Below are 10,364 nucleotides of genomic sequence, written 5' to 3'. Positions count from 1 at the left end.
CACACAGCCTAAGGAAGAAAAGAAAAAAAAAAGCTAGAAACAACTAGAGAGAAACTAGTCACGAAAGTGTCCCTAGTAAACAACAATTCTTTAAAAAGCTTTAAGTCAATTCCAACTCATAGTAACCCATGTGTGCCAGGTAGAATTGTGCTCCACAGGGTTTTTGGGGGGTTTTGTTGTTGTTTTTAATATAAACAGAAACTTTCTGGCTTATGTCCTTTAAGAGTGAGTGGACGTCTCCTTCCAATCTCACTAATTCTTGAGTTTTATCTTCTAAATATTTTTAATTGTCTTTATACTTTCTTTCTAAATCGTTCAGCAGTTGTAGCTTACTATTTGCTTGAGCCAAAAGTGTTTTGGCTTCATTTTGGAGCATTTCTGCTTTCCTTCTGGTATCAGCTGACTCTTCTGTTTTTTTGGCAAGTAGACTTTCTTATACTTTTCATCCAGGTAACCATCCAGAGCCTCTTAATATAGTCTGCACTTTCTTCACAGTGTATACCACTTGTTCAATATATTCTGCCTCCCCAGAGTTTTGGGCAGCCTTCCGTTTAAGCACTTCCATGTTCATTCCTCTCTAGCTTGCTAATGCGCTGGGAGGCTTTGTACAAGGTTTCCTCCGAAGCTACAGTTTCAGACACAGTTGTACAAGGTTTCCTCTGAAGCTACAGTTTCAGACACAGTCAAAAGTCGAAGTCAGCAGGTTCTATGTTCCTTGTATGTCTTCATCTGCTTGTTTAATTGCCTTCTCGCCTATAATCTAGGCCTTTTCTGCCTCCAGAGCCTCCTTCACCATGTCTACCATTGCACTTTTGCTGGCTCTTTTAGCTTCTTCTAGCAACATTTCAACTCTGGCAACATCAGCAGCACTTTGCTGTAAAATAACCTTTACTTGAGAAAGGCTTTCAACTCATTTACAAATATCAGGTTCTGTAATTGTTGTGGGGTGCTAGGCATTTCTGTTTTCAGCCCTTCGTTAGCAACTGCTTCAATGCTGTCTAAATCGGCACTATCCTGGGTCAAGAAGTTTCTGATTTGCTTGATCAGATTTCTCAGATCCTCATTGCTCCTGTCCACTTTTTCTTTGGAGGCATTTGTTTTCAGTCAAACCTCTTGAGCATTTTGTTTTGCTTCATCTGCTCTCAGTTTTGCTTCCGAGACCATCTTGGAGAGCTGTTCCACCTCAGTGAGGGCACTCAGGACATCTTGGTCAAGTCCGTGGCTTTTTGTGAGGCATTGTGTGCAACAGTGACAAGACTGCCACAGCCAAGCCCCCCACACTTCTTCTGTCCATCAGGTCTGCAGTTTGGGCCTTTGCATTCCATCTCGGAGCAGGAGGCCCCTGGAGGCGTTCAGAAGGTCATCTCAGCAATAATTGAAAGGTGGAGGCTTTATAGTTTGCCTGCCAGTGCTCAAGGAGGTGAGACTGTTTTTCTCTGAACTGTGAATCTCGCTCCAACATCAGGTCTTTTACTTGGTCTCGAGTGATCTATGGGGTTTTTTTAATGGCTGATTTTTCAGAAGTAGGTCGCCAGGCCTTCCTTCTGAGGAACTTCTGGGTGAACTCGAACCTCTAAACTTTCTATTAGCAATCAAGTGCACTTTTTGTACTACCCAGGGACTCAGCAGTGTATAGACCCCTCTACGGGACACTGAAACGCTAGGTCCCCAGCCATTGTCCTGACCAGTGAGAAATAGTGCTGATTTCATCTGCCCACTTGTATTTTCCAGTTTGGAGTCTTATTTAGCCACTCAGACTACAACTACTTTGTCAGCATTCTCAGGTCCATGACTGTTTGTTTCCTCTTCTGCAGAAACACCTGACAAAAACAGTAAATTAGAGAATTACTAATGACATTTTTCATCACTGAATCTCTGCTCACATAAATGCAGGTAATAAAAATAAGGCAGAGAATACTGTCTGTCATGGATTGAATTATGTCTCCCATAATATGTCCCAACTTGGCTGGGCTATGATTCTCAATGGGTTGGCATTTATATAACAACATCATGGGTGATGATGTAATGATGTAATCATCTACCTTGACATGATCTGGTGTGATCAATCGATCACTTGTAAGGGGATGTGGGTGGGATGTCACAGCCCTAACCCAATGTATGAGGAATTTGCCTGGGGTGTGGACTCCATCATCTTTGATCTTACAATAGAAAAGAGGGTGAAGCAAGCAGAGAAAGAGGAGCCAAAGTACTACCAAGAATAAAGAGCTGGGAGTGGAGCCTGGGCTTTGGATCCAGAGTTCCTGTGCTGAAAATCTCCTAGACCTAGTGGAAGATTGTGCCCAAACTCATGTAGGTCCCTAAGGAATGCTGGGCCCACAGATGTTAAAAGGAGGCAAGGACTTGCCCCTAGAGCTGACACAGACAGAAACTCTTCCCCAAGAGCTAGTACTCTAAATTTGAACTTCTAGTTTCCTCAACTGTGAGAGAACACAATTCTGTCTGTTAAAGCCGTCCACTTGTGGTATCTCAGTTATAGCAGCGCTGGAGAAATAAGACACTGCCCATTCTGGAAAGTCAGTCTAGGCAGTGCATTACCCTTTCACATTACCCCTCCTAAAAAGACAAATGAACAATGAGATACTTAAATTCTGAAACCTGATCTCCAAACTCCAACTCTTCAAATAAGAGTGATATGTCTGAACTCCCTGGAAAGGGATGCTACAGGGACTCAAATTTTTATACAATATGGAGTGAAATTAATTGTCACACAAGTGTCACCATAGCAGTTTTGAGCTCTTCTAAGGCCTGGATTAGTAAACTGTTCACATTGCATTTTGAAGGCATATTTACAATCTGGGGTGAGTTATACAAATTTATATAAAAACCACCCAGAAAAGTAAACAACAGTGATTATGGCATACAGGACATTTTATTCTTTGGGAAAGATAAGAAATGATGAATTTGTATAAAAGGTTATTGTACCATCTCATTCAGTTATTGAATTCTAAATTAAATCCTGCAGCTTGTAAATGGCAGAGAACACAGTCTGTTCCAAAAACATGCTGATTAAATGAAAAGAAGATAAATTTCAGTTGCCCCTTGATTATAGGCATTAGCAGTGACTGGAAAGGACTGGTCACTGTGAGTAGACTCTGAAGAATAATATAGTCCTTAATTTTGAGGTATCACAAAATGGGTTCAGATTTCTATTTGATTGAGACAAAAATTTTTCAAGCAGCTTTCTAATATCAAAATCCTTTAAATAGTGCCTAAATTTTTATTACTCTTGGGCTACACAGTACTATGGTAGAAATGTTTCCTGTTATAACAATAATTCATTTTCCAAAATGAGCAGAATAATATTTATCTAGTTCTTTGTAGAGTTAATCCAGCTGGGAAGATGTTTCATTTCTCTCTCAAATATCTCTTTTTATTTCTATGATTTCAATCACATTCATGCAAATGTTTATGAGATAAAATTTGCCACTCATTAGTTTCTTTTGAAACTTGTTATTGTGAATTGAGTGCAGGTTGACAGAGCAGATCATCAGTTTTACATTCAGCATTTGTTTCATCTCCGTCAATGATTGCAATCCCTCCATGTAACAACAGTTATCTCACTTCCTCCCTGTGGTCCTCATTTCTATACCACCCTTCTTTCCAAGCTTTTTGAGCCTTAGGAATATGTCCTTAGGAAATGTTGCCCTTTTGATCTTGAATGATTGACCATCCTATGGTGAGCATATCTTAATAATGTTAATGTCTTCATCTACCGCTTGACTGAAAATTGAGCCAAGAGAGTAAGTTCAGCTCCAGATATGGAACCTAAGGACCATAGTCTTGGGTTCCTCCAGTCTCTTTCTGACCAGTAAACCTGGTCTATTTTTATAATTTTGAGTTTTGTTCCACCCTTTTCCCAAGCCTATCTATGACCTTTGTCTTAGTTATATAGTGCTGCTATAACTGGAAGCGGATGGCTTTAACAACCAAAAATGTATTCTCTCACAGTTTAGGAGACTAGAAGTCCAAATTCAGAGCACTGGCTCTGGGGGAAGGCTTTCTCTTTGTTAGTTCTGGGGAAAGTTCCTTGTTTCCTTTTTGCATCTATAGGCTAAGTATTCCTTGGAGATCTTCATATGTTTTGGATGGTCATACTTGCACTTAACATGATACAACTAATACATGTACAACTGAAAACTCACTAGCCCCATTATATGATCCCCAAATTCTCCCAAACTAAAAACAAAAAACAAAAAACACTAGGGGCAAATTTTCTCTTCATCTGGAATACAAGTTATTGGCTTTCAAATACAACGGTGGAATAGACAACATAGAGACCTTTCCACCCCCTGCTGTGACACTATGGGATAATGTACTGGACCACAAGGCTGGTAGTTCAAACTCACCAGCAGCTTTTCAGAAACCCTGTACTGGATCACTATGGATTGGAACCATCTCAACAGCACTGAACAACAGAACTTTCCATTACAAATGGAAACAATCGGAGGGGAAGAAGAAATCACAGGCACTAAGCAAAGTAGAAACCCAGTGGAACAATTTACATTAGTTCTCAAGGGTTGAAAATAATCCTGTGTTCCTGAGACCACCTAAACAATGGCCCTGTCCTCAAGACTCGGTGCTGGCCATGCACTCTGGATTCTGAGTTGAGGCCCCTCAGCCCCAGATCCCTAAGACACACTGGAAACACAGTTCAACTCCACATTCTACTAATCTGTCTGAATGGTAACCTCACTCTCGGTACCAAATATCTTAGTCTGGATACTCTAGAGAAGGGAAACTAGTGAAGCTTATATGTTGTTGTTTTTAAGAGTTGTCAAGTCTGTTCTGACTCATAGAGACCTTGCATAAGGTTTCTGACAAGTGGATGGTGAGTTTGAACCGCTGATCTTGTGGTTCAAACTTACCTTGCTTTCCAGTGCTTTATCCTAGAGCACCACACTAGGATTCATTTATACATAAAGTAAGATTTATATCAAGGAAATGGCTCATGCAGTGGTAGAAGTGAGCAAGTACCAAGTCCATTGGTCAGATACCAGGCTACAGACTTCTGACTCATGTATCCAAGAACCAAGATTAGCAGGTCAGAGTACAGGCAGGCAGGTATGGCAGGTAAGATGGCTGGCTGCTGATGACTCCCAGGATCGGAAGACAATAGAATAGGCCACTGGCCCAAGCCCAAAGAACCAGAGGTTGAATGAAGAAGCAGATGCAGAATTCAGACCTAGCAAAAAAGGAAGAAAGCTATGTTAAATGTCCAATATATTGGAAGCAGGACATATCCCTGAGGAAGCTTCCTTTCAATGTATTGGCTGCTCACAGCAGATCTCATCATAGGGAATTATTACATCTTAACTGCCAATCACGGAAAATCCTGACCCAGTCAAGTTGACACAAAATCTTAACTATCATACACTTCTAATGTGATCTCTATCAGAGCAGTTAGTAGTTGGTAGGTAGACACTACTTAATTCTTCTGGACTCAGGGTCATGGAATCTGATGTTTACATGTTCCATTAGTCCATTGGACTAATTGAATCCTAGTATCCTCAACTTACATCAATCTCTGTCCTCCACACAAGGAGATCAATGCTTGCACCTTACATGGCTGCTCATGAGCTTTAAAGATCCCAGTAGCTATTCACCAAAGTAGGATGTACAACATTGTCTTGGAGAACTGTTGTTGTTGGGTGTCATGGTGTTGGTTCCAACTTATATTAACCTTATGCACAATAGACTGAAACACTGCAGGGGCCTGCACCATCCTCACAATTATTGTTATGCTTGAGCCCATTTTTGCCACTGTGCCAATCCATCTTGTTGATGTTTTTCCTCTTTTTTCCCCTCCACTTTACCAAGCATGAAGTCCTTCTCCAGGCACAGGTTCCTCCTGATATGTCCAAAGTATGAGACACAAAGTTTCACCATCCTGGCATCTAAGGAGTATTCTGATTGTACTTCTTCCAACACAGATTTGTTTGTTCTTCTGGAAATCCATGGTACCTTTAATATTCTTCTCCAACACCATAACTCACATGCATCAGTTCATCTAATGTCTTCCTGATTCATTGTCCAACTTTCACATGCATATGAGGCTATTTAAAATACCATGGCTTGGGTTAGACACATCATAGTCCTCAAAATGACATCTTTGCTCTTGAACACATTAAAAAGTAGATTTGGCCAGTGCAATTTGTCATTTGATTTCTTAACTGATACTTTCATGAGTGTTGATTGTGGTTCCAAGTCAAATGAAATCCTGGAAGCTTCAGTCTTTTCTTTGGAATAGGAGCAAATATGAATGTCTTCCAAACATTTGCTCAGATAGCTGTCTTCCAAAAATCTTGGCATAGATAAGTAAGTCCCCCCAGTGCTAAATCAGTTTGTTGAAGGATTTCAATTTGTATTCCATCAATTCCTGGAGTCTTGTTCTTTGCCAATGCCTTTAGTACCATTGGCTCTTGATCACATACTACCTCTTAAAATAGTTGAATACTAACCTTTTTTTTTTTTTTTAATACAGCGACTCTGTATTTCTTCCATCTTCTTTTGATGCTTTCTGCATCATTCAATATTTTGCGTGTAGAATCCTTCAATATTGCAAGTTGAGGCTTGATTTTTTTCTTCTGTTCTTTCAATATAACAAATGCTAAGTGTGTTCTTCCCTTTTGGTGTTCTAATTCTCAGTCTGCATATTTCATAGTACTTGACTGTCTTCTTGAGTTGCCCTTTGAAATTTTCTGTTTAGCTCTTCTACTTTTTCATTTATTCCATTTGCTTTTACATCTCAGACTGAAGAAGTTGGTAGAATTCTTCAATTTCATCATCACTGGCTTTATTGGTTTTTGCATATATTTGAGTAATGGAATTAACTGGTCTTCTTTGTAAGCGTATGGATTTATCCTATCACAGACAGCATTATACTTCAATATAGACCTTGAAATACTCCTTTTGATGATGAATGAAACTCCATTCCTCTTCAGTTTGTCATTCCTGGCATTGTAAAATATATGCTAGTCAGATTCAAACTAGTAAGTTCCCTACCATTTCACATCACTAATGCCTAGGAATCCTGATATGATGCTTAGGATAAACACTGTACTGCAAAGATGGTTTGAACCAATAGGTCACCAGTCAAATTCACCAGCCATTCATTGGAAACCTGTGCAGGGTCACTATGAGTTGAAACTGACTCAGTGGCACTTAACAACAAACAACAACAATATCTATCTTTATGCTTTTCATTTCATTTTTGAAAACTTTCAATCTTTCTAGATTCATACTTTGCATGTTCACGTTCTGATTATTAATTGTTGCTTGCAGCTATTTCTACTCATTTAAGAAGTTTTCATGATATTTGTCCCCTGTATATGGAGCTTGCACTTTACAAGGGGAGATGGACACGAAGTCATAAATTTATGAAGTTTTTACAGTTAAGAAATAATTAATTGAAACTGTGAAAAAAATGAAAGCTGGCCAGAGAAATTATCAATTGAAGGTATGAAAGTGTGTGAGGGGTGAAGAGGAAGAAGTTGCCAGAACTGGTCAGGGGAGCTTCTTAGAAAGCTGAGACCTGAAGAGTGAGTAGGAAGTAGATGGTGGTGGGGAAGGAGATTAGCTGTGGGTGGGGCAATGGGTGAGATAGATGTTTCCAATAGCAACACACCATGTGATGAATCTCAGACTGGGAGTAAAAGATGAAACATGTAGAGCTAGTGAGAATGGCCAGACTGAGTATGGAAAGAGGCTTTCGGACTTTAATGATCTTATTTACTGAGAAAGCATGATTAAATTGTATGATTCTGAAGATTTGTAAAGAATTGGAAGATTTTGGTAAAAATGTCAAGCTGAGATTCCTTACAAATTGAAATAACTGAACAATTTTCATGACAAGACCAGCATTGCTTTCCTAGATTTCAAAATTAAAAATCCCCTTTCAACCTTTTTTATATGACAACATGTAACTAAGGTAACTTAATCTCAACATGGTTCATGAGGGTTTTCATTTGAGTCTCCATTTTTAAAATGATGAGTTCAGTCTGTAAAACATGTTTCAAAAGAATTCTCTACTCATCTTCCATAAACTCAATTCCGAGTTTCCAATTCAATTTAGATAGCAAGTAAAGTAAAAACATAGACAATTCTTTGAAAGGGCATTTTTCTGTATTGCTGGAGTGACTGGCTTTACCTCTATAGGTGAAGGGAATAAAAGGTGAAGAGAAGGTCAGAGTCAGGGTTATTCAGTGTGATGTAGTGACTTTGCCACTTTTCTTAAACTACATGTCTTAGAGCTTCCAAGCAAGAATTGCATGAGGAACACATTTACAAAAGTGAAAAATTAACTACTCAATATGATACCTGCCCTAAAGTAAAGAGAAACCATTGTTTTTATTAGTTAAAAACAAGGGTGGTGATCTTACCAATCAATAGTCAAAATGAAGGTCAGAGATTTATAGCCTTCAAGCATCTTTAAACACACTGAGGCAAATATGAGGTTCGTGAGCAGTTTGTTAAACAGGATTTATCATTTGGCTTTGTGTACTTTAGCTTATTAATGCTTTACACATGATATCTGATGGAAAAAAGAAACTGTTCCAATATTTTATAATAAAAAATGGCAAGTTTTCTTGCCTTTTAACTGTAAGGAGCTCTGGTAGCGTAGTGGTTACGAATCGGGCTGCGAACCATAAGGTCAGCAGTTCGAAACTACCAGCTGCTCCGCGGGAGAAAGATGAGGCTTTCTACTCCCGTAAGGATTTACACCCTCGGAAACCCTGTACAGGGTCGCTATGGGTCGGAACCGACTCGAAGGCACTTAACAACAACAACAACTGGAAGTGGAGGTAAGTAATATATTTGCAAAATATACTCTTTCTTCCCCACCCTTGGATTTTCACATAACACTCACTGTATGGTTATTTCACAATTCATATGTTCTTGCCAATTGTCTGCTACCCAAAGAAACATTGTTTACAAAACATACCTCTTGCATTTTCACAGGAAGTTGAGTATCTAGTTACTTGAGGTAGTAGAGGCATCAAACTAGTGGGAAAAGCTCCCAAGAGTACACTGGACTTCTTGGTTTGCCAGTGGCTCTCTCACATTCTAATGCTCCCCATTGAGTATAAGAGAAAAGTGGTCAAGTCCCATTTAGTGATCTCTGGAAAACCAAAAGAAGAACTTGTCTTTGTCATGTGTTTCACTGCTAAGTGAAACTCCTGTATAGGCCTTTTCTAGATGCCCTGTGTTTGAGACTATGGGATCATCTGCCAATCATAAGTTTTTATTAAGGAACTCTTGGTTTGGAAAGATTCAAATAGAGTGTGTGGGAACTGGGAATGGGATCTCTCCAAGGATCCCAGATTCACCTCTATTTAACAGTTCCAACTCATGGCGACTTACATGTACAATAGAACACAGTGTGCCCAGTCCTGCACCATCTTTATGATTGTTGGCATAGCCTAGTCCGTTGTTCTGACTATTGTATTGATTTACTGCATTTAAGGTTTCTGTCATTTTTGTTAGCCCTTTACTTTACTAACCATGGTATTCATTTCCAGTGAGTGGCTTTTCCTGATGATGTGCTCAAAATTAGTGAATCATCTGCAAAATGACATCTGTTTTTAAAATGGCCTTAATAATAGGATCTTTTAGGTGAATGGAATACACAGTCACTGTACCAAAAAGAATTGGTTGGTGTTCAAACATTTCAAGAGGTAACATATGATCAAGGCAGATGGTACTGAAGGATGATTGCCAAGCTACACTAAAGATATTGATGAAAAACAAGGCTCCAGAAATTGACAAAATATCTATTGAAATGTTTTAACAAATGGATGTAGTGCCAAAGCATTTATTCAGCTATGCCAAGAAAATTGGAAGACAGATCCATGGCCAAATGACTGAAAAAGATTCATATTTGTGCACATTACAAAAAGAGGTTACCAAAGGAATATCACAATCAAGAAAATTTTACGGAACATAATACAAAAACGGTTGCAGCAGTACATTGACAAGAAGCTGCCAGAAATTGAAGCTGGATTTAGAAGAAGGCATAGAAGGAGGGATATCATTGCTGACATCAGATAAATCATGGTTGAAATCTGAAATACCAGAAAAATGCTTACTTGTGTTTTATTGACTATGCAAAGACATTAAACTGTATAGATTATAACTAACTATGGATACCATTGTGAAGAATGGGAATTCCAGAACACTTAACTGTGCTCATGTACAACCTGTACATAGACCATGAGGCAGTTGTTAGAACAGAACAAAGGGACAATGGATGGTTTAAAATAAGGAAATATATGTGTCAGGGTTGTATCCTTCAACCATATTTATTCAATCTGTGTACTGAGCAAATAATCCAAAAAGCTGGTCTA

At 39.0% G+C, this 10,364-nt stretch overlaps 1 pseudogene; it reads right to left on the bottom strand.

Annotated features, from left to right (window-relative positions):
• Positions 1 to 315: 315 nt before the first annotated feature.
• LOC102831308 overlaps positions 316 to 10,364 on the bottom strand; it is a 126,861-nt pseudogene continuing 116,812 nt past the window's right edge.

This window comes from Chrysochloris asiatica, unplaced genomic scaffold (assembly GCF_000296735.1).
Source record: "Chrysochloris asiatica unplaced genomic scaffold, ChrAsi1.0 scaffold00027, whole genome shotgun sequence".
In the NCBI taxonomy this organism is placed as follows: Eukaryota; Metazoa; Chordata; class Mammalia; order Afrosoricida; family Chrysochloridae; genus Chrysochloris; species Chrysochloris asiatica.
The sequence above is the reverse complement of the archived record's forward strand: the minus strand, read 5'-3'. Positions and strand labels throughout refer to the sequence as shown.